Source organism: Crinia signifera, chromosome 6 (assembly GCF_055691185.1).
Source record: "Crinia signifera chromosome 6, ASM5569118v1, whole genome shotgun sequence".
Lineage (NCBI taxonomy): Eukaryota > Metazoa > Chordata > Amphibia > Anura > Myobatrachidae > Crinia > Crinia signifera.
Window position 1 is genome coordinate 64,060,750 of NC_139222.1, and position 24,722 is coordinate 64,085,471.

Consider the following 24,722-nt stretch of genomic DNA (forward strand, 5'->3'; position numbering starts at 1 on the left):
ATGTGGAGCCGGTTTCAGGGTACTCCGGAGCCCAGGCAGCCTCTTAGAAGAGGCTATAAGCGCTGCACAGGGAGACCAGACAGTGTCTCCCCTGTGCACAGTGAGCTGACAGGACGCGCTTCTGTCAGCTCCTGCTGCGCTAGCAGTGTGAGGATTCACTATGAGAATCCTCACACTGTGCCTACCTAGCTAGGGTAAAAGTTAATAAAACAATAAAAATCCCCTAACTACTCTAATTCTTCGGCTGCTCCTGCAGCCCTTTAGAATAGCACCCACTCCAGTGGGCACCTAACACGAACTGAAGAGTCCAGGGATGCAGTAGGGGAGGAGCCTACCCTCTAAAACTTTAGGATAGGTGCCTGGCTCCTTCGGACCCTCCTACATCCCAGTGTTGAGCTGTGTCACCAGGACCATTGAAAGAGAAAACTTACCTTCATCTGCACTTTAGCATACTCTGAGTTGCTTGCAGCTTTACGGAACTGTGAACATTGGGTCAGGGCTAAAAAAAGGGCAAAAGCGCTTATTTAGAGTTTAAGATTTGTAAGTTTGTTTGCATATTATTGCGCAATAATATAGATATTTAAGCACTTAGGTGTTACAGCAAAAGGTTGAATAGAGAGTTATTAAATGGTACAGATATTTGAATGTGTTCAATTTAAAGTGATTAATTACGAGTACAATAAGAATGTTCATTGGTTGTAACATAATACAGTAGAATTGTAGAATACATTTGTTTACTTTAAGAAAACATCTAATCAGTCGTTCTTCTCTGCGGGCGTCCTCGGAGATTTGCATAGTCTCCGAGGTGCTCGTAGCGGGGTGGGCATACAGTAGGCGGGCAGGGGGCCTTCGCAGGGTTTCCTGGGCGTACTCACAAAAATATTGGATGCACCCAGGAAATGCTGGGCATCAGCAAGTGAACGGGGGTGGCTACTTGCCTTCCGGGGGCCGGCAGCAGACGTCACCGAATGTCAGCTGCCCACAATGTTCACGGAGCAGGGTGCCACTAAATAAAGTCACCATGGAGTGAGCGCTTCAGAAATTGACCATCGAATGATTTTGGGAAAATATGCGAATAGCGGGGTGTGGGCATTTGGGCGGTGCTAAAAAGCTCACAAAGAAGCAAAATAACACTGCTTTGTGAGCCAACCAGAATAAGGGCCATACTGCTTATTAATGGGTGCAAGAATAGTGTAGCCCTGGCAGAAACAATGGTTAAGCATAGAGAACCCCAAGTAGGCATCGGCCTGGCTGCGATCCCATGGGAATGCCCAGCATTTCATAGAGACGCCCATGCCACTTTCATGGAGGAGAAACATCCTCCGGTGCGTGACAGCACTTGATGCTCTGATGAAGTGAACTATTAGGGGGAGCAGGCAAGAAACCGAATGGACATTCCAAACTACATCATCTACATATGCGATGGTCAGTGGGATGTACCGCCAATGCTTTGTACATCCCGTCCAGAGAGAGAGAGAGAGAGAGAGAGAGTTGGGGCAGAGAGAGACTGGACACACTTGTCGGCATAAGCAGGCAGCAAACGGAACACATGAATTCCCCGCCTGACTCTGCAACGCCCCAATTGCTGGCTCAATAATCCTGGCTGGTACACACTTTTGCAGAAGAAAATCAACTAAATAAAAATGTATTGTTTGTGGGGAAACAATTGTTGTCACTGATTTTCATTCTGTCTTTGACTGATCTTCCTTAACCATTGCATTGGCAGGTCTCAGTATCATATCCGCCACAGACGGCTCCTATTTATTTTTGATCTGTCCGACAGGGGGCGCTTACCTGTTTGCTAGGCTGCAAGTATATGCAGCTTAGCGAACAGGACTGAATAAGGCCCTTTATCTGTCTGTGCTCATGGTCGCCATCTCTCTCTCTACAGATCTCACACACTCTCCCTCTGACCCAGGTTAATGGCTGTGAGGGGTAAGGAGACAGGAGGGAAGAAGGACACAGAAAACTCATAAGTTACCTAACAACTCACCTCTGATATAATGCTAGAACAGGTCCAGGTGCAGCACATATTCGGTGTACACATAGGTGGCCAGCTGATCACCCGTTGTACTCGAGTAGACCTGGGTAACATAGATAAAGGTTATTACTGCACTATTCACACATAACTGACTATAGTGCACAACCTAGGGGTCTAGTTACTAACATGCAGCAATAAGGTGGATTGTCTATTACCTATTATTGGGGCAACAGAAACTCACTTATTGCCACCATCAGAGAAAGGTGACTAATATCTGGGACTTAAAAATACTTTCTACCTCACTCTTCCCAACTGCTTTAAATGTAATAAAATATATTTTTAACCAATTTATCATCTTTTTTTCATGGATTTTTGTAGGAAACACCCTTTCAGCATTTTATATGTGGAAATGGGAAACAGGGACAGAGGGGCGCACAATCACTGTACTATAGTGTTCTCAGATCCAGTCCTCTGCATACACTGGCAGTGCATGTTTTCCATATGTCCTTGCTGGAGCACAGGCATATTCATTACTCACTGACACATTATAAAATATCTACAGATGATTCTTAGGATTTCACTTGTGTTTCTGTGAGGAGACCTGTAAATTGTGCGACGTTAGCTTGTCCCAAGAACTGGAAATGGGAAGCAATGCTCCTCTATAAGAAATGAATGTTACAGTAAGGGGGTCATATTGTTCATTTGCACCCCCACGTGGTCCAGCGATGGTTTTTTTCCGTGCATGCGCATAATGAATTATGCGCATGTGCAGGGTCCCTGGGCGACTGAACTCAGCGACTGATCAGTTCACACTGACCAATGTGGGCCAGGGGAGTGGGGCAGCAGAGTAGGGTGTCCACCATGGGAACGCTCAGCATTTCATGGCCGTCCCTATGGGATTGCGTGCAGCGAGTGGTGTGCCAGGGTTGGACGGCTGACGTCACATGACGTCGGGCAGGCGGATGACGTCAGCCGTCCGTCCTGGTTTCGGCCGGCCACTGACTTATATTTGCGTGGCCTGGATAAGTCATTCGGTGGTCGGTGATCATCAAATGATTTCTCCTGCTGCGGGCACATGAGAGGGTATGTGTATTCGTGACACTTCCCCTCGCATGGTTGCAAGGTGATACGGTGGCGATTCGGCAGGGGCAGGCCCTCTGGGACTCGGTACGCTGCGAGTTTCACAGCTTACCGAGTCAACCAGAATCAGGGCCTAAGTGTAGAGATGGTGATGTGTTATATGTGTTATATAAAATATCTCTCAATAATCCATCTATGCCAAATCACTTCAGTCAGACACAAAGCCCTCTGACTGGCTCACTGGTCACCAAATGCTATCCGCTTACGCAGCACTTTCCCAGTTACAGGAAAAACACTATACACGTGTACCCAGACCGTCCAATAGGACCCTTCCATCAGGTACAGAAAGCTCTGCTCCCGGACTTCCCAGGTGCAGTTACCTGCAGTGAAACAGCTTTCTCATCAATTATCTAGTTCAACACAGGTGACTACAATCATAAACAGGGGGAAGCCCAAGAGCAGATCCTCTTGTACCTGATGGAAGGGGTCGTGCTGGGGGATCTGTTATTCCCCCACTCCCATCCCTAACTCCTATCTCACATGTCAATACAGACAAAAGTAAAACAGTACGGATGGCCATTGACCATCGATGATTCCAAATCATCGATGGTTCATGGCCAATGTCGAATACTTTAGCCATCGATGGGGGAGAACCAGATGGTTTCCCTCCATCGATGGAACAGCAAAACGATGTTTGCCTTTTTTTTAAAAGCGCTGGGACACAGAGCATAGCTCTGCCCCCCGACACCAGCGAAGCCCCGTCCCCCGTGTTTTGATTGGCCCACAGCCCAATCAATCAAACACAATGGATGACCATTGATATGTAAAAATATCGATGGACATCCATTGCATAGTTTAGCACTATCGATGGCCAGTTGCAGAATTGCCATCGATGGCAATGGCAACGATGGCCATCCCTATAAAACAGATATTTTAGTAGATGTATTTAAAAGTGAAATAACATAGGCACCTGATTATCACTACCCCGGAGGGCTGTATTCTATTGTATTATGTTGTTGAAATAGTTACAGCCATACATTTATGTACATTTAATGTTCCTTTCTTGCAGTTAGATTATAAATTAGGAACATGTACATAGGATTTCACTGAAATTAGGCACAAATAACATTAACAGGGTAAGTTATAGCAACTTAGAAATCCTAAAAAATAAAATTAGGACCATTAGCATGGATACTATAGAGTGTATATGGGAGAGCAGCAAGCTGGTCACATGACCCAAGCTATACACTTTCATAGCTGAGAGTGGCAGTTATTTTCCAACTGGCATCTCTGCAGCAGACAGCATCAGAGGAGGAAGCAGGAGCCCAAGCAGAGGATTGAGAAGGGGAGAAAAAGCGATTTCAGGAGACAGAAAGCCAATTACTGGATCAGGTGAACCCGTCGTAAGACGCAGGAGCCGAATCAGGAGAGGTAAGTAAACTTATTGGATCAGGTGTACCCGTCGGAAGACGCAGAAGCCAGATCAGGAGAGGTAAATCGACTCATTGGATCAGGTGTACCCGTCGGAAGACGCAGGAGCCAGATCAGGAGAGGTAAATCGACTTATTGGATCAGGTGTACCCGTCGGAAGACGCAGGAGCCAGATCAGGAGAGGTAAATCGACTCATTGGATCAGGTGTACCCGTCGGAAGACGCAGGAGCCAGATCAGGAGAGGTAAATTGACCAATTGGATCAGGTGTACCCGTCTGAAGACGCAGGAGCCAGATCAGGAAAGGTAAATTGACCAATTGGATCAGGTGTACCCGTCGGAAAACGCAGGAGCCAGATCAGGAGAGGTAAATTGACCAATTGGATCAGGTGTACCCGTCGGAAGACGCAGGAGCCAGATCAGGAAAGGTAAATTGACCAATTGGATCAGGTGTACCCGTCGGAAGACGCAGGAGCCAGATCAGGAAAGGTAAATTGACCAATTGGATCAGGTGTACCCGTCGGAAGACGCAGGAGCCAGATCAGGAAAGGTAAATTGACCAATTGGATCAGGTGTACCCGTCGGAAGACGCAGGAGCCAGATCAGGAGAGGTAAATCGACTTATTGGATCAGGTGTACCCGTCAGAAGACGCAGGAGCCAGATCAGGAGAGGTAAGTCAACTCATTGGATCAGGTGTACCCGTCGGAAGACGCAGGAGCCAGATCAGGAGAGGTAAATCGACTTATTGGATCAGGTGTACCCGTCAGAAGACGCAGGAGCCAGATCAGGAGAGGTAAGTCAACTCATTGGATCAGGTGTACCCGTCTGAAGACGCAGGAGCCAGATCAGGAAAGGTAAATTGACCAATTGGATCAGGTGAACCCGTCGGAAGACGCAGGAGCCAGATCAGGAGAGGTAAATTGACCAATTGGATCAGGTGTACCCGTCGGAAGACGCAGGAGCCAGATCAGGAAAGGTAAATTGACCAATTGGATCAGGTGTACCCGTCGGAAGACGCAGGAGCCAGATCAGGAAAGGTAAAATGACCAATTGGATCAGGTGTACCCGTCGGAAGACGCAGGTGCCAGATCAGGAAAGGTAAATTGACCAATTGGATCAGGTGTACCCGTCGGAAGACGCAGGAGCCAGATCAGGAGAGGTAAATCGACTTATTGGATCAGGTGTACCCGTCAGAAGACGCAGGAGCCAGATCAGGAGAGGTAAGTCAACTCATTGGATCAGGTGTTCCCGTCGGAAGACGCAGGAGCCGGATCAGCAGAGGTAAGTTGACATATTGGATCAGGTGTACCCGTCGGAAGATGCAGGAGCCGGATCAGAAGATGGAGGAGATGGTCGGGAAGAAGAGGAGAAGGAAGGAGACCTCAAGAAGGCCTGAAAAGGAAGCACCTGAGGAGGAACCCAGCGGCAAGATACAGAAGACAGACCAGAACACAGAGGAGATGGCCGGAAAGAAGAGGTGCAGGAAGGAGACATCAAGAAAGCCTGAAAAGGAAGCACCTGAGGAGTCCAGCAGCAAGATGCAGGAGAAAGACCAGAAGACAGTGAACAACACTTCATCAAGAAAATCCAGAGAGGAGGAATCGCTGGAAGAAAGAAAGAGAGCGGCAAGCGAGGCTAAAGACCCGGATGAAGATCAGCCAAGACCAGGTAAGCGGAAATGTAGTTGGATGTCCTTGCACTGTAGTTTATTTTCACATTGGCAAAGTTGAATATTGTTTATATAAAAAAATATTAATAATGTTTTATATGTAATTTATATTCACTTCATTGGTTACTACAGTTATTCAGATAAAGACAGTCTAAAAAAAATGGATTAGTAAAACTACTGTAATATTTATGGAGAAAGGTGCACAACTAAAAAGGTGCTGTAACCTACAGTATAGCTCAGTTTGGTGACAGGCATATGCCGGCATTCGCAGTGTCATTTACACAATGAAAACACAGTATGAATGTTCTTCTACCTTTACCTAGCCTAATCCTAACATTACTATGATTATTACTTCATTAACCCCACACCCAAATATCAGGGGGTTTACAGAATAGCTCTAGGTTTACTGGCACTAAAGGTGGTAATACCCAGGATGGCAGTGCCTGCATTTATACGTGACAGCCCAACTCCCATGGGGAAGACAGCCATGGTGATAACTGAAGAATGTAGGGCTGGTGTCACCCGGTGTAATGACTCATGGGGGGAAATTTACTAAGATGTGTATGCTACTTCACATGTGATGTTGCTATAGGCAACCAATGAGAATCTACTTCTTTATTTAGCATCCTCTAAAAGACATGATCTGATTGGTTGCACATCACATGTGAAGTAGAATACACATCTTAGTAAACCCCCCCCCCTCCCCCCATGGTGTCATGGCGGTTTTTTCCCTTCATTTAATTATGGACTTGGTACAATATTAGATATTTAATCTAAAGTAATGTATGTTAACATGAATTTCACATATAGGAATACAGATGCAAACCCTTTCAGGCTGTTTATAGGACAACAAAACGCATAATATCCCGTGTCAAACTTGGACATGAAGGGCCCATCAGGCGAATGTAATGGTTGGCATCTATTGTAGCTTAATGCCATTACAAATGTACTACAGGCAATGTGATTAGTGCCAGAACGGTATGGCCAGTAACTACAGGATTAGCTCAGAGGAATTGGCTTGGTCACTAGAACCCCAGGCAATCCTTTTGATCACTAGCAATAATTTACCGGCTTAAATTTGCATGAGAATGCATCACTACCAGTTCCTCAAAACACATAAATGAACATGCTCCATTCCTACAATATCAAATAGGCACTATTCAGTTACGCAACTAAATTATTAAACTCAAAAGTGATCAAGGTGCAGGGCAATACTGTGTCTGAAGTCTGAGGGCACATAGAAAACATTGGTGGTAGGTGTAGAAGGACAGAAAGCCTACACAAGCAGAGGGAAGGGCTAAGGCACTGCTGTTAACAAGGGAAGGGCAGAGAGCCTGGATCAGACAGAGCCCGAGAGTCCAAACCACACAGGGATAGAGCAGAGAGACTGAACCAGACAGGGGAAGGGCAGAGAGGCCAGACCAGACAGGGGAAGGGCAGAGAGGCCGGACCAGACGGGAAGGGCAGAGAGGCCAGACCAGACAGGGGAAGGGTAGAGAGGCCGGACCAGACATACGCATGTGCAGGTCTGCCTGGGGAGCTGGGCACAACAGCTCTCCTTATCGGCTGGGGGGGGATTAATACATTTGCCCATAATGGTGCCCGCTTCTCCACGCTATGCAGAAGAAGCGAGACCCATTATTTAAAAAATGTTATGGCCTCCATCATACATCTGCCCCACTGTGTACATTAAAAGTGTAGTTAGGAGTTTGAGGTCACTGTACAATGATGTCTGGCATTTCCGATTAGCTATAAGTATATTTAGCTTTGTAAAACCCTACAGTGTGTTTTATGTTGTGGTCCCAGTATTCCCACTTCAGTTATCATCATATTACTGTGTCTTTAGCTGTTAAACAATAATTTCATAATGTCTCTTACTTTACTCCACAAGGACCAAGCAGCGTCTCACCACCAGACAAGGAGGAACCTCTCTTCATGGACAGGTACAAGATCAGCCGTGAGTTAGGAGAGGGCGGCTATGGAGTGGTCCTGCTGGCGCGTGAGATCTCCACCAAGACGGATGTCGCCATAAAGGTCGTGAACAACGAGGGACTGTCAGAGAGAGAAAAAGAGAAGACAAGGATTGAGACCAGGGCCCTACAATCAACATCTGGGAGCCCCTTCTTAGTACATGGCCTCCTGACCTTCCAGACCGAGAACATCTTGGCATTCGTCATGGACTACGCCAACGGAGGAGACTTATTCGACCTGCTGCAATCAAGAGGGCGTCTTGAGTCTACAGCTGCAACGTAAGATCTATGCATAATCTGGTGTATAACTGTGTGATTGTGTGCAAGACAAAATCCTATAGGAGCTTACAGTCTAGGAAATGAGCAAACACACATACTTACATTCACTGTACAATATATGTTATTCCTTGTTGGACTCCTATCACTTTGGGGTATAGGTATGAAGCAGTGATAAGGAAGTGAGCCAGAAGAGAAGTGGCCCATGGCAACCAATCAGCACTGAAGTAAAGGTGCGTACACACGGTAAGATATAGTGCACAATCTAGCTAGCTAGTTGTGAATAGCATGCTAGATAGTACACTATATCTTCCCGTGTGTACGCACTATCTGACGTACGATGCACGCTCCCACCGGTCGTCTGGCAGGGAGCTGCTCGGGTGAACATGCAACTCAATTCTGGCTAGAAAGCATAAGATGTATAGTGTAGTATAGCTGTGACGTCATATCGTATGTGATATCTTATGCACACTGTACGTTATTATAAGCACAAATCTTATGCTTCTGACCACTGGGACTTTCCTGGGAAATAGTATACAATATCATACGGAACATAAATCGTACCGTGTGTACGCACCTTAACGCCTGTAATTTGCATAGTATGAAATTATACAGAGTAGCTGATTGGTTGCCATAGACCAATTTTCCTCTGGCTCATTGCTCCTCCCTTATCACTGCTCATACAACTACCCCTTTGCCTTTTCCTACTATGACTTTATCCTACCTGTATTTTCTTTTGCCGTTTCTATAGCTCTTAAGGTGGCCATGCGCTTCTTCTTGCAGCAGAGTATGGCCATCCAGTCCCTTCGGCCGGAACCTTCCCAGGGGGTAGGATCGCATGTGATGTATCGCATACGATCCTTTGCCATGTGATGTATCACATGCGACCCCGCTCCCCGCAGTGGGTCCGAGGTGGAGGTCGGACATGCAGCAGGTACGACCTTTGATCTGATGCACAGTGGACCGCGTATCGGATCAGATGTCAAACACACCCGATTTGGCCACTTTTACACAATTTCTCAGCCCGATCCGTCAGAATCAGGTGAAAAGTAGCCAAATTCGGACTAGTGTATGGGCACCTTTACACTATTCCCCATCCTACACTGTATCTCTCTATCCTGCCCATACACTACGGCTGATTTGGGATGTTACAATATTGATACATTTCTTCTTTAACAGAGTCTTCGCTGCCGAGATCGTGTCCGGTCTCCAGCACTTCCACAGGATGGGCTTCATCCATCGGTAACTTTCTTTCCTTGTTTAAATAAACATAAAATACAAGGGCTGCATTAGTACTTGTTCTTATTGTGGGAAATAAATCATAGTAGTTACACCCTTATAAACATAACATTACTCTGCGATGCATTCAGTGCTAATATGTGTACTGAGAAATAAGAGGTATGTTAAGATATTTTACTGCCTGCACAGAAGACCCATGTGCAGAAGAACTGGCACTGATGCCATAATATTTGCTATATTCTGCACAGACACAAACTCCATATTTCTGGGGAAGACATATGGCGTTCCAGTCATCCATGCTCGGTGAGCATAAGGGGCAGCCTGGTGCCTCCTCAGCTTTAGGACCTTGTTCATAGCACACACTGCACCCTGGTCTGGCCATGTGGAACAGGCATTTATCAATTAGGAGATGCACTTTTCTACATTTCCAGATGTATCCTCATATAGCCAGCCTCAATCCGCCATGCTGAGTAAGTGCCAGTGAGACCCCAGGTCCCGTGCAACTCTGCCAGCATCCAGCATCTGCCAGCAAATGCCTCTTAGTCACAACATAACACAACTAAGATGCGCCAGGAGCAAAGGCGTAACTACCATAGGTGCAAGGGGTGCAGCTGCTATGGGGCCCAGAGCTGAAGGGGGCCCATCTTTGCTGTCTAAGTATATGTTTTACATACATTTATCACCATCAGTTGCTAAATAGGGGGCCCTTACAAACTTTTGCTATGGGGCCCACGATAATCTAGGTACGCCTCTGGCCAGGAGACTTTGCCCTAATATGTGTCTGAGGACACATCTGCAGCCTTAGTCACTTACTGTATTATGTATTTCATATACTGTCCATGCAAACAAGTACTTAATGAAGAAATTGTTCCTATTACAGAGACATCAAACCAGAGAACATCCTGCTTCATGACGGCCATATTAAAATCGCCGACTTCGGGCTGGCGTTGGAGAACACACCCAAAACCTCTGGCTACGCTGGAACACGTGGCTACATTGCCCCAGAGGTGAGGCTATAATAAATTAGAGGTCGGCTGTACAGTATAAAGGTGCATGCTACAAACAGTAGCGGCTTTATGTTCTAAATGGCATCTAATCATGATCTGCCTTCACTGACAGCCAATCACAGGTGTTTTCCTACACTGGTGGTTTAGGAGTGGCTGGCTGGGTAATGCAGAGCCAGGGAAATCCCTTTTATCATTTTGCAGAGGTTGTTCATAGTGAACTTTTGTATCTATGGGGATTTTCCAGGTTTGGTTTATACCTTTGACTCCTTTATTGGCACTCCCGAGAATTTTACGGGTTATGCTCCAGTTCATGCTGAGATCAGTGCTGCGCTCGGCTTCAGCAGCTGCCCAACCTTGCCTCCTTCCCCCGGCTGTGTGCGGTGTGACCTTGTAATGTCATCTCACACACAGCCAGGTTCAGGGCCGGGCAGCGGCTGATGGAATGCCCAGCGGCACTGCTCGGCTTTGGGTAATGCAGTGGGGGGGGGGGGGGTGTGTTGGGAAGCGCTCCCCAAAAAAACTACTACTGAAGGGGTTAACTTACACTACGATGAATAAAAGTGGAATATTTTGTATTGAGTAAATAATAACTGGGTCTCATAGTATTATTGTAATAAACCAATTATCTTGTGATGTAAGTAAGGCTAATGGAACACACTGCATAAAAGAAAAATATAAATCATTGCCTCTGCCTGTATGTATGAAATATATCATGTGTCCCAACCAGGGTGCCAGATGTGTCTTTGTCAGTGTAACATCTGATGGCAGGCGTATTGTGCCCAGATCTGCTCTCCTGTTTATAAAGTGTTATTGAGTGAACTTCTTACCTTTTATTGACAGATCATCAAGCGAGAGCCGTATGATGCGGGAGTGGATTGGTACTCCTTCGGTGTGGTGCTATTCGAGATGACAACAGGAAAATCCCCCGAGGAGTGCCACATCTCGGCTTTGGCGGGCTGTCATCTGTGCCCGAATACAAGAAACATCATTGAAGAGGTGAGTGTCAGACCCACCTTAGCATTCAGCACTAGGTAACAAAGAGGCCATGAACAATGTGTCAGCGTCTGTTATTTATACAGAACCCCCATTCTCTAGTATCAGCCATGTAGTTGTTCTACGAGCGGTCATGTAGCTGTACATGGGGAAGCTATACGTAGTTACATACGTCAGATTACATTACTGGCTCCACCTCCCTGACACACACAAATAAGTGAAGGAAACTCCAAGCCAGAGCAATGCCTGCTGCAGGAGTCACTGTACCACTGACATACACTACTGGTCACGTTATACAGCACCGGCATTTTCCCTGTTTCTATTCAAATGTAAGCAAATCAAGTCCAGTGAATGACCCCCAATGGTACCATGATAAGCAGTAACCTGCTAGAGGTTGGGGGAAAGAATACTAAACTACTTAGACACACATCCTCTGATTAGGGGAAAATAATGATTATTTTCTTTGAGGCTAAAAATCATTTGAGAAATATGTCTCCCAAATATGTGCTGTAAGGAATCAGACTGCAGCTGAACAGAAACTTAGTTGCCCTCACGTTCCTCTTTCCAGCTCCTGTGTGGTGACCCTGAGATGCGTCTGGGTGAGAACGGCAACATCAGAGAACATCCATTCTTCACGGGAATCGATTGGGAGAAGTTAGAACATCTGCAGGACCCATTCACTCCCAGCTTCTCCCTGCAGCCACCACAGTGAAGGTAACATCACTTCCCCAGGTGCAGGAGGTATAACATCATCTCACACAGGAGCAGCCGATACCTCCATCAGTAGCCACAGAACAACTTCCAGCTTCCAGAAGAACACCTGGCTTCTCCGTCAGCCCGAATTACACAAGGTGGCAGAACATCGCCCCTCAACTAACAACTACGGTATGTTCTCCAACGCCCATCAAGTACTGGAGACCGAGAGACCGGAACATCAAATCTCTTCCTGATTGGGTAAGTACGATCCAACCCATATTATGCGCAATGTTTGGTTTCTGCACATGTGATCACATCGCAGAACAACGAACACCTCTGCTGATTGCAGAGGTGCTTGCGGTGTAGAGCAGCCAGCGATCACAAATGGAGGCAGGGGGTGGAATGCACCTCCTCCTGCATTTGCATTGCTTGAGGATCCCACATGATAAGCTGCTGTGAGCAGCTTATCATGTGCAATCCAAACTGAATCAGGCATCTTCTAAAAATGTATATTAAATATAACATCAATGGCGAGGGTTTGGCTGGATTATTTAGGGAGGACGGAGGCCAGAACTGATGTTATATCTTATATACATTTAAGCTGCAACGCAAAGTTTCCTTTGTCTCGCAAGCCGACCTACAACTGCAAGCCTGAGAGAGATGAGACTTACTCAGGCTGCAGTCGCAGCGTCACAGCCACCGATGGTCCTGATTGTTTTCTAAACTGCAATCGCAGTTTGTTATGATCACAAATGGAGGCCGGGGGTGGAATGCACCTCCTCCTGCGTTTGCACTGCTTAAGGATTGAGGATTAAGCATTATACACATACCACCCCAGGGCCAATAGCCTAACAGCGCACCCCTACTCTCTCCTGCCTTACCATCACTCGCACCACCCCCCATCATCCATGCCCACACTGCTGCTCTCTCTAACTCCCCCCTCAGCTTCTCTGTCCTCACCCTCTCTGCCCTCGCCCACTCTCTAACTCCCCCCTCAGCGTCTCTGCCCCCACCCTCTCTCTAACTCCCCCCTCAGCGTCTCTGCCCTCACCCTCTCTCTCTAACTCCCCCCTCAGCGTCTCTGCCCTCACCCTCTCTCTCTAACTCCCCCCTCAGCCTCTCTGCCCTCACCCACTCTCTAACTCCCCCCTCTCTCTAACTCCCCCCTCAGTGTCTCTGCCCTCACCCTATCTCTCTAACTCCCCCCTCAGCCTCTCTGCCCTCACTAACTCTCTAACTCCCCCCTCAGCGTCTCTGCCCTTACCCTCTCTCTAACTCCCCCCTCAGCGTCTCTGCCCTCACCCTCTCTCTAACTCCCCCCTCAGCCTCTCTGCCCTCACTAACTCTCTAACTCCCCCCCTCAGTGTCTCTGCCCTCACCCACTCTCTAACTAACCCCTCAGCGTCTCTGCCCTCACCCTCTCTCTAACTCCCCCCCTCAGTGTCTCTGCCATCACCCTCTCTATAACTCCCCCCTCAGAGTCTCTGCCCTCACCCTCTATCTCCCCCCTCAGCGTTAATGCCCTCACCCTCTCTCTAACTCCCCCCTCAGCGTCTCTGCGCTCACCTTCACTCTAACTCCCCCTCAGCCTCTCTGCCCATACCCACTCTCTAACTCCCCCTTCAGCGTCTCTGCCCTCACCCTCTCGCTAACTCCCAAATCAGAGTCTCTGCCCTCTCCCTCTCTCTAACTCCCCCCTCAGCGGCTCTGCCCTCACCCTCTCTCTAACTCCCCCCTCAGCGGCTCTGCCCTCACCCTCTCTCTAACTCCCCCCTCAGCGTCTCTGCCCTCACCCTCTCTCTAACTCCACCCTCAGCGTCTCTGCCCTCTCCCTCTCTCTAACTCCCCCCTCAGCATCTCTGCCCTCACCCACTCTCTAACTCTCCCCCTCTATCTAACTCCCCCCTCAGCGTCTCTGCCCTCACACTCCAACTCCAGTCCAACCCATATTATGCGCAATGTTTGGTTTCTGCACATGTGATCACATCGCAGAACAACAAACACCTCTGCTGATTGCAGAGGTGCTTGCGGTGTAGAGCAGCCAGCGATCGCAAATGGAGGCAGGGGGTGGAATGCACCTCCTCCTGCATTTGCATTGCTTGAGGATCCCACATGATAAGCTGCTGTGAGCAGCTTATCATGTGCAATCCAAACTGAATCAGGCATCTTCTAAAAATGTATATTAAATATAACATCAATGGCGAGGGTTTGGCTGACTTATCTAGGGAGGACGGAGGCCAGAACTACACCTGCAAACCTGAGAGAGATGAGACTTACTCAGGCTGCAGTCGCAGCGTCACAGTCACCGATGGTCGTGATGTTTTTCTAAACTGCAATCGCAGTTTGTTATGATCACAAATGGAGGCAGGGGGTGGAATGCACCTCCTCCTGTGTTTGCACTGCTTAAGGATTGAGGATTAAGCGTTATACACATACCACCCCCGGGTCAATAGCCTAACAGCGCACCCCCACTCTCTCCTGCCTTACCATCACTCGCACCACCCCCCATCGTCCATGCCCACACTGCTGTTCTCTCTAACTCCCCCCTCAACATCTCTGTCCTCACCCTCTCTGCCCTCGCCCACTCTCTAACTCCCCCCTCAGCGTCTCTGCCCTCACCCTCTCTCTAACTCCCCCCTCAGCGTCTCTGCCCTCACCCTCTCTCTAACTCCCCCCCTCAGCCCTCACTAACTCTCTAACTCCCCCCTCAGCGTCTCTGCCCTCACCCTCTCTCTAACTCCCCCCTCAGCCTCTCTGCCCTCACTAACTCTCTAACTCCCCCCTCAGCTTCTCTGCCCTCACCCTCTCTCTCTAACTCCCCCCTCACCCTCTCTCTAACTCCCCCCTCAGCGTCTCTGCCCTCACCCTCTCTCTCTAACTCCCCCCTCAGCCTCTCTGCCCTCACCCTCTCTCTAACTCCCCCCTTAGCCTCTCTGCCCTCACTAACTCTCTAACTCCCCCCTCAGCTTCTCTGCCCTCACCCTCTCTCTCTAACTCCCCCCACACCCTCTCTCTTACTCCCCCCTCAGCGTCTCTGCCCTCACCCTCTCTCTCTTAAGGTGGCCATACATCAGAAAGATATTGTACCCAATCATACAATCTCAACTGATTGTAAGATGGATTGTATGCAGATTGTGTGCACATCTTATGTACATAATCATACAATCAATCAGCAGATGGATTGTATGACTGATTGTAAGATGGATTGTATGCAGATTGTGTGCACATCTTGTGTACACAATCATGCAGTAGATGGATTGTATGATTGATTGTATGATCGATTGTGTGTAGATTGTGTGTCCAAAAACCACCAAGGACTGCCGGGGATTTCAAGGGAAATTGTACACAATCATGAGCGCAATCGATCTTAAGATCGATCTTTCTGATGTATGGCCAGCTTAACTCCCCCCTCAGCCTCTCTGCCCTCACCCACTCTCTAACTCCCCCCTCTCTCTAACTCCCCCCTCATTGTCTCTGCCCTCACCCTCTCTCTAATTCCCCCCCCAGCCTCTCTGCCCTCACTAACTCTCTAACTCCCCCCTCAGCGTCTCTGCCCTCACCGTCTCTCTAACTCCCCCCTCAGCGTCTCTGCCCTCACCCTCTCTCTAACTCCCCCCTCAGCCTCTCTGCCCTCAATAACTCTCTAACTCCCCCCTCAGCGTCTCTGCCCTCACCCTCTCTCTAACTCCCCCCTCAGCCTCTCTGCCCTCACTAACTCTCTAACTCCCCCCTCAGCGTCTCTGCCCTCACCCTCTCTCTAATCCCCCCTCAGCCTCTCTGCCATCACCCACTCTCTAACTCCCCCCTCAGTGTCTCTGCCCTCACCCACTCTCTAACTCCCCCCTCAGCGTCTCTGCCCTCACCCTCTCTCTAACTCCCCCCCCCCTCAGTGTCTCTGCCCTCACCCTCTCTATAACTCCCCCCCTCAGAGTCTCTGCCCTCACCCTCTATCTCCCCCCTCAGCGTTAATGCCCTCACCCTCTCTCTAACTCCCCCCTCAGCTCTAACTCTCTAACTCCCCCCTCAGCATCTCTGCCCTCACTAACTCTCTAACTCCCCCCTCAGCTTCTCTGCCCTCAACCTCTCTATCTAACTCCCCCCTCACCCTCTCTCTAACTCCCCCCTCAACGTCTCTGCCCTCACCCTCTCTCTCTAACTCCACCCTCAGCCTCTCTGCCCTCACCCACTCTCTAACTCCCCCCTCTCTCTAACTCCGCCCTCAGTGTCTCTGCCCTCACCCTCTCTCTCTAACTCCCCCCTCAGCCTCTCTGCCCTCACTAACTCTCTAACTCCCCCCTCAGCGTCTCTGCCCTCACCCTCTCTCTAACTCCCCCCTCAGCGTCTCTGCCCTCACCCTCTCACTAAACCCCCCCCCTCAGCCTCTCTACCATCACCCACTCTTTAACTCCCCCTTCAGTGTCTCTGCCCTCACCCACTCTCTAACTCCCCACCTCAGCGTCTCTGCCCTCACCCTCTCTCTAACTCCCCCCTCAGCGTCTCTGCCCTCACCCTCTCTGCCCTTGCCCACTCTCTAACTCCCCCCACAACGTCTCTGCCCTCACCCTCTCTCTAACTCCCCCCTCAGCGTCTCTGCCCTCACCCTCTCTCTAACTCCCCCCTCAGCCTCTCTGCCCTCACTCTCTCTCTAACTCCCCCCTCAGCCTCTCTGCCCTCACTAGCTCTCTAACTCCCCCCTCAGCTTCTCTGCCCTCACCCTCTCTCTCTAACTCCCCCCTCACCCTCTCTCTAACTCCCCTCTCAGCATCTCTGCCCTCACTAACTCTCTAACTCCCCCCTCAGCGTCTCTGCCCTCACCCTCTCTCTAACTCCCCCCTCAGCGTCTCTGCCCTCACCCTCTCTCTAAACCCCCACCCCCCTCAGCCTCTCTGCCATCACCCACTCTTTAACTCCCCCCTCAGTGTCTCTGCCCTCACCCACTCTCTAACTCCCCCCCCCCTCAGCGTCTCTGCCCTCACCCTCTCTCTACACTTTAAACGTACTGACAGCCTGCCTAAATCATCGCTCCCCAGCAATGCTATGACTGCCAGCTGCATGCGGCTGTCACCACGTGAGAGTGTACAGGACACTGACCTAGGAAGAACGTAGATCAGCTTGTGCTAACGGTGCGGTCGTAGCAGTCCGGGACATGGACCATCGGCTTCTCCACACAGTAAGTTACTCCTGGTACCTCAGCACACAGGACACATGTCACATGCTCTAACTTTCTATCTATAACGTGCAATACATCGCGCGTATCAAGTGTAGTCCAAAAATTAAGCCGGCCTGCGACTGCAAGCCTGAGTAAGAGGAGACTTACTTAGGCTTTAGTCGTAGAGGGTGAACGTGACCGATGGTCGCAGTGTCCTTGTAAACTGCCATTGCATCGCAGTTTGATATGATCACAAATGCCGGCAGGGGGTAGTATTCACCTCCTCCTGCATTTGCATTGCTTGAGGATCCCACGTGATAAGCTGCTGTTAACAGCTTATCATATGTGACCTAAGCTGAATTTATATAAAATATAAAATCAAAGGCGAGGAATTGGCTGGCAACTTGGGGCGGATGGAGGCCAGAACTGATTTTATATTTTATATAAATATACATTTACGCTGCAAGGTGAAGTTCCTTCGCCTTGCAAGCCAGCCTGCGACTGCAAGACTGAGTAAGGGGAGAATTACTTAAGCTGTAGCCATAGAGGGACACTGCAACCGATGGTCACAATGTCCCTCTAAACTGCCATTGCATCGCAGTTTGATTTGATCACAAATGCCGGCAACGGGTGGTATGCACCTCCTCCTGCATTTGCATTGTTTGAGGATCCCACATGATAAGCTGCTTATCATTTGCGACCCAAGAATAGAATAGAATAGAATCAACTTTATTGGCCATGTGTGCTTGCGCACACTAGGAATTTTTGGGGGATTTACAGTGCAGCATCAAGCATGGATAAGGGGGGGGGAGGCATTACATACATTACATTGGGCCTTATTCTGGTCTGTGTGTACTTTCCTGAATTCTTACGGATGGCGTTTTTTAGCCGTCTGCGCATGCGTGGGCAACGCTATGCGCATGTGCCATGCATGGTCTCCGTACTTGTTCTCACTAATACCGTACAGAAATGTGCACAGCAATCACTCTGGAAATATGGGCGTCTTATGGGAGTCATTCGGTACTACACAGGGGCGTAGTTTCAAAGTGGGCTAAACTGGGCGTAAACATGGGCGTACACGAGGGAGTGCACTCATTCTGGTAGCCGTGCATGCGGACAGCACACCGAATGCACGCGAACCAAAAGGCTAGAAATATGCAGTGTTCATAAGCAAGTATTTCTTTGCGGACACCACTCGGTCATGCGCTAGGCAATCGGAACGCCTAATCACTACGGGCGCACCTCAACCAATGTCAGCTGAACACAATACAATCCACTCCTTTACTCATTACTCATTAATTACACTCTTCTCATTGCTTCAATTGGAACCATTGCAGCTTAAATGGACCATTACTAAACACACACATATATGCTGCAGTTTGGACACACATTTACACTGCAACCAATGGACAGAACTTACTATCACTAATATAAATATACATGTCACTTCTACATTTACCAATTAAACCACACATTTGGGTATGTAAATACACCGCATGGGCGCGTACGGGCAGGTTCCCGTCCGTTCTGACGAGGTAAGACCGTGCAGAATATGTGTGTTTCCACCGCACACGCAAGGTTTGGATGTCGTCCGTAAATACGCCCTGTTGTTCCAGTGTGAGTCCGTCCGTATGTGGAGGTCCGGTGGGCTTTTTTTCGGACGATGACCGCACAGCGTGGCGTGCGGCCCGCTCCGAAAGATTTCGGGAATGTACGCACCGACCAGAATAACCTCCATTGAGACATTACATGCGGGGACCACATTTTTAAAGGGCAAAATTCGCCCTGCCCCTCTAGCAGCGCCCCACTTAAACAGCCTCATGGGGAAGCCCAGCGCCGCTGTAGACGGCGATACCCGGCACTTACAAGGCAGTGGAGCGACTTCGGAGGGGCCAGGCCTGCCCCCTTTGATGATGGCGGCGGCTGGACCCGCACCCTTTGATGACATTTTTTTAAAAATATTTATTTTTTACACTGACACTTGCACGGATCTGAATGATCCATGTAGGCTTCTGCTGATACAAATTAGTATTTAATGGCTGATAAATACAAATTCGTATTGAAGAAATACGTATGCATACGACATCAGTAAAATATGAGAAAAAAAAAAGAAAACAAAACCTCCCCTCTGGTAATATCCACCCACTATTATTGCTTAGCACAAATCTCTGCGTGTATATGTGCTCCCCATGGAAGATCGACACCAGCAAAGTTGCTTAGCAAAATTGCTTAGAAAAATTGCTTAGCACAGATCTCTACGTGTGTATGCCCCTTTACTCAGGCTGCAGTCGCAAAGGGTCACAGCCACCGATGGTCCCGATGTTCTTCTAAACTGCAATCACAGTTTGATACAATGGCAAATGGAGGCAGGGGGTGGAATGCACCTCCTCCTGCATTTGCATTGCTTAAGGATTGCACATGATAAACTATTGCAAGCAGCTTATCATATGCAATCCAAACTGAGAGCCTGATTCAGACCTGTTCTCTATGCTGGGAAATAAATGGTGACTGCAGCGCTTAAGTGGGGAGGCGTCCTGTAAAAAGCAACCCTGAGTGCGGCGAAATGCATCCCAAGCATTGGTCTGTCCATCAAGTACTGGAGACCGAGAGACCGGAACATCAACTCTCTAAAGCCTCTTAAAATCTGAGCACTTTAGCCAGGTTGACAAAGGATTCCCGCCTCATCTGTGACACCAACCTGCTGCACATCTGTGATACCAACTTGCTGCATGTCTGCACTTTAAACGTACTGACAGCCTGCCTAAATCATCGCTCCCCAGCAATGGCTATGACTGCCAGCTGCATGCGGCTGTCACCACGTGAGAGTGTACAGGACACTGACCTAGGAAGAACGTAGATCAGCTTGTGCGAACGGTACGGCCGTAGCAGTCCGGGACCATGGACCATCGGCTTCTCCACACAACAAGGTACTCCTGGTACCTCAACACACAGGACACATGTCACATGCTCTAACTTTCTATCTATAACGTGCAATACATCGCGCGCATCAAGTGCAGTCCAAAAATTAAGCCGGCCTGCGACTGCAAGCCTGAGTAAGAGGAGACTTACTTAGGCTGTAGTCATAGAGGGTGAACATGACCGATGGTCGCAGTGTCCTTGTAAACTGCCATTGCATCGCAGTTTCATATGATCACAAATGTCGGCAGGGGGTGGTATGCACCTCCTCCTGCATTTGCATTGCTTGTGGATCCCACGTGATAAGCTGCTGTGAGCAGCTTATCATATGTAACCCAAGCTGAATTTATATAAAATATAAAATCAAGGGCGAGGAATTGGCTGGCAACTTGGGGCGGATGGAGGCCAGAACTGATTTTATATTTTGTATAAATATACATTTACGCTGCAAGGTGAAGTTCCTTCGCCTTGCAAACCAGCCTGCGACTGCAAGACTGAGTAAGGGGAGACTTACTTAAGCTGTAGCCATAGAGGGACACTGCAACCGATGGTCACAATGTCCCTCTAAACTGCCATTGCATCGCAGTTTGCTTTGATCACAAATGCCGGCAAGGGGTGGTATGCACCTCCTCCTGCATTTGCATTGCTTGAGGATCCCACATGATAAGCTGCTTATCATTTGCGACCCAAGAATAGAATAGAATAGAATAGAATTAACTTTATTGGCCATGTGTGCTTGCGCACACTAGGAATTTTTTGGGGATTTACAGTGCAGCATCAAGCATGGATAAGGGGGGGGGGGGGCATTACATACATTACATTGAGACATTACATGCGGGGACCACATGTCCGACGAGCAGCACAGCGCATAGGCATCCATCAGTGGCGCCACTGGTCTCTGCAGCAGCCAGGTAGGTAACGATATAAGTAGTGTTCCCGCTAGGCTGCTTTAGCTCTAGCAGCGCCCCGCTAAAACAGCCTCACGGGGAAGCAAAGTGCCGCCGTAGATGGCGATGCCCAGCGCTTCCTCAGCAGCACACCGACTTCGGAGGGGCCGGGCCCGCCCCCTTTGGTGACGGCGGTGGCCGGGCCCGCCCCCCTTGATGACGGCAGCGGACCGGGCATGCCCCTCTTGTGACATTGGCGGCCCGGTCCGCCCCCGGCACCCTGCCCTCTCTAACTGCTAGAGTGAACACTAATAAGCAGGGACAGTACAGTTTTCACACAGGGAACACATACCTGCCGAGCTGCACAGCACCTAGGCAGCCATCAGCGGCACCACTGGTCGTTGCAGCAGCCAGGTATGTAACAATATAAGCCGGGACAGTACAGTATCACACAGGGAACACATACCCGCCGAGCTGCACAGCGCCTAGGCAGCCATATGAGGCGCCACTGGTCGCTGCGGACTCCTGCATCTGCTGATGGACAGCAGCTTGGGCCTGATCTTTTCCCTGTCCTGGCCGGAAGCCGCCTCCAGGTGCCGATGGCGGCCACCATCGCCTCGGAGGTCATCATGCCGGGAACCGTGCCTGTGGCCGGGTCCTGAGCCTATGGTGCCGTACCCGGGGGCTGAGCTGTGCGCCGCTGGCTGCGGCCTGGTCCAGTGTGGCGTCATCCAGTGCCGCATCTCCGTGCATCTCCTGCCGTTGCAGTGCGCCCGCCCCGGCCGGGGTGGGGGGGGAGTAGTCACCGTGCCGCCATCCGTCCTCCCCCTCCGCCGTCATGGTGCCCTTTCTCCGCCCCGTACCGGAAGCTCAGCTAAATTTATATAAAATATAACATCAAAGGTGAGTGATTGGCTGGCAACTTGGGGCGGATGGAGGCCAGAACTGATGTTATATTTTATATAAATATACACTTACGCTGCAAGGTGAAGTTTTCTTCACCTCGCAAGCCAGCCTGCGACTGCAAGACTGAGTAAGATGAGACTTACTTAAGCTGTAGTCGTATAGGAACACCCCGACCAATGGTCGCAATGACCCGCTACACTGCCATTGCATCGCAGTTTGATATGATCACAAATGCCAGCAGGGGGTGGTAAGCACATCCTCCTGCATTTGCATTGCTTGAGGATCCCACATGATCAGCTGCTGTGAACAACTTATCATATGTGACCCAAGCTGAATTTATATAAAATATAACATCAAAGGCTGGCAACTTGGGGCGGATGGAGGCCAGAACTGATGTTATATTCTCTATAAATCAGGGTTGCCCCGGAAGGGTGGGCAACCCTCCCGGATTCAGGGGGCACCCCACGCTGTCCCCCGGATCGCGGCATTAAAATGCCGCAATCCTCGGGTCTCAGAGGAGGGGGCGGAGCTAAAATGACACAATCGCGTCATTTTAGCCCCGCCCCCTCCACGGAGACCCGTAAATTTACTGTTTTACCATCATGGGGGCGGGGCTTAGTGATGTCACGCTTAAGCCCCGCCCCCTGAGCGGCTGCTGCAACTCTCCTCTCCGGGCTTCTCCCGGAGAGGAGAATTACAAAGTCGGCAACCCTGCTATAAATATACATTTACACTGCATGGTGAAGTTATCTCCCCATGTGACTCTAATATCTTCGGCCACTTAAAAAACAAACACTTAAAGGTGAACGGTTCACCTGTGACAAGGAGGTGCAGGAGACCGTGGAAACCTGGATTCATCAGCAACCAAGGAGTTTCTACACTGAATCCATCCACTCCCTTGTTACGCGCTGGATCATTGCATCAATGTCAATTATGTGTAGTTGTAATGTTACACATGAACTGTAATTAAATATTCTTTGATTAAAATATTGTTTACATACAACCGTAGTCTCCCTTTTCATTTGGGCACACCTTATATATGGTCTGTAGACCCCATTTTCTATGCAGATGTCATTTGTTCAGTATGTAAATGGTAGTGTCTACAAAACTCCTATGGACAAATCTCTACTTACATTCCAGCAAATGTGATTGTAAAACTCATTATGGCCCTTATTCTGGTTGCCACGCAGGGAACGGTGGTGGCACTGTGCATACGCAACCAGGACAGCGGGCGGGGGTGGCCCCATTAGCATATGGGAGTGTTTCATGGACGTTCCTATAAGAACTCAGGGCGTTCTCATGCTAATGAGGCCATGATGCGGGGGGTGGGCAGCTGCTGATATCACCGGATGTCAGCTGCCCCCCCCATTTCCTTCCCAGTGTGCCCACATATGTAAGTGCCTTGAAAGTCACTTTTATTTGCATGCACGCACCACATCCTTCAATGGTCGGCAACCATCAAAAGATGTGGCCGTTCCCCCCTGGCCTGTGAATGGATGTTACTTTGTGGATGTTACTGCAACAGCCAACCATTCACAAGGCGGGCTTTGGTGTAATCACAACGCTGCAAATTTACAGCCTTGCGAATCAACCAGAATAATCCCCTATATGTAAATTACAAGACAGGAAGTGATCACATACTCACCTGCTATTAAATGGTGCCCTCCGGGATACCAGGTGTAGGGGGTGCGGGAATTCCAGCAGATGTAACGGGATGCACTATTGGAAGTCAGAACATCGCCTCTAAATTCCGGAGTCCCCTGTGCATTCCGGGAGTGCGGACCAGCATGGATTGGAGTCTATGAAAAGGGGGGAATCACTGATATCATTTCTCTGACTGAGCCCTGAAATGTCTTTTTCGCAATTATCATACATTAAATGCTGTTAAATCTATGTATTACATGACATGCAAATAATAGTAAAGCGTGGAGCAGATACTGTAAAAAACAATATATGTAATTCAACGTAGTGGAACGATCACATTGTAAATAAGCTGGAAACTGATTATAGCCACCGGCCAATGTAACAGGTGAAGAATAGTCAGTGCGACGAGCTGACGCCTGGGAACCGTGTAATGTATATTGAGCTCTGTAAGTACCCACCTGAAGTAGCCCAAGTAGCCCAACCCTGAGAGGGAGAGTGATCAGATAGTATACAGGGCATTCCGGGGGAAATACAGAAACCAGGGTCTCCTTATAGAACAGATGCTAAACCAACTAAAATACTGATTTATTAGAAGATGATTATAATACAGTTCCTCCATCCGGTGCGTTGTCGGCCGCTGGAGGCGGCATTTCAGCTCACACCGGCCAGGGAGGGACGGGCTGAAATAAGTGACCAGTGGCTGTGCGTGGCTAAACCTAATCCTAATGAGCACAAACAGCGTGATAAAATACATCAATAGAGTATCACCCCATCTCCTTGGGGCTAATTCAGACCTGATCACGTGGCTGCGAATTTGCATATCAGCCGATTCTTCATAAACTGCACATGCGCACGGCCCCTAGTACCCATTCCAAGTC

The 24,722-nt window shown here is 49.1% G+C and overlaps 1 long non-coding RNA gene across 2 annotated transcripts; it reads right to left on the reverse strand.

Moving 5' to 3' along the window:
* Window positions 1–429: 429 nt before the first annotated feature.
* LOC146007655 (uncharacterized) lies at window positions 430–24,019 on the reverse strand. 2 transcript variants are annotated; one of them, XR_014444377.1, is made up of 4 exons: window positions 23,846–24,019; window positions 11,481–11,616; window positions 8,040–9,662; window positions 430–499 (listed from the first exon to the last, which is right to left on the reverse strand). It is a non-coding gene; the product is annotated as an uncharacterized LOC146007655 (long non-coding RNA). The 2 variants fall into 2 exon arrangements; XR_014444376.1 differs by lacking the exon at window positions 430–499 and adding an exon at window positions 1,994–2,084.
* Between the last annotated feature and the right edge of the window lie 703 nt (window positions 24,020–24,722).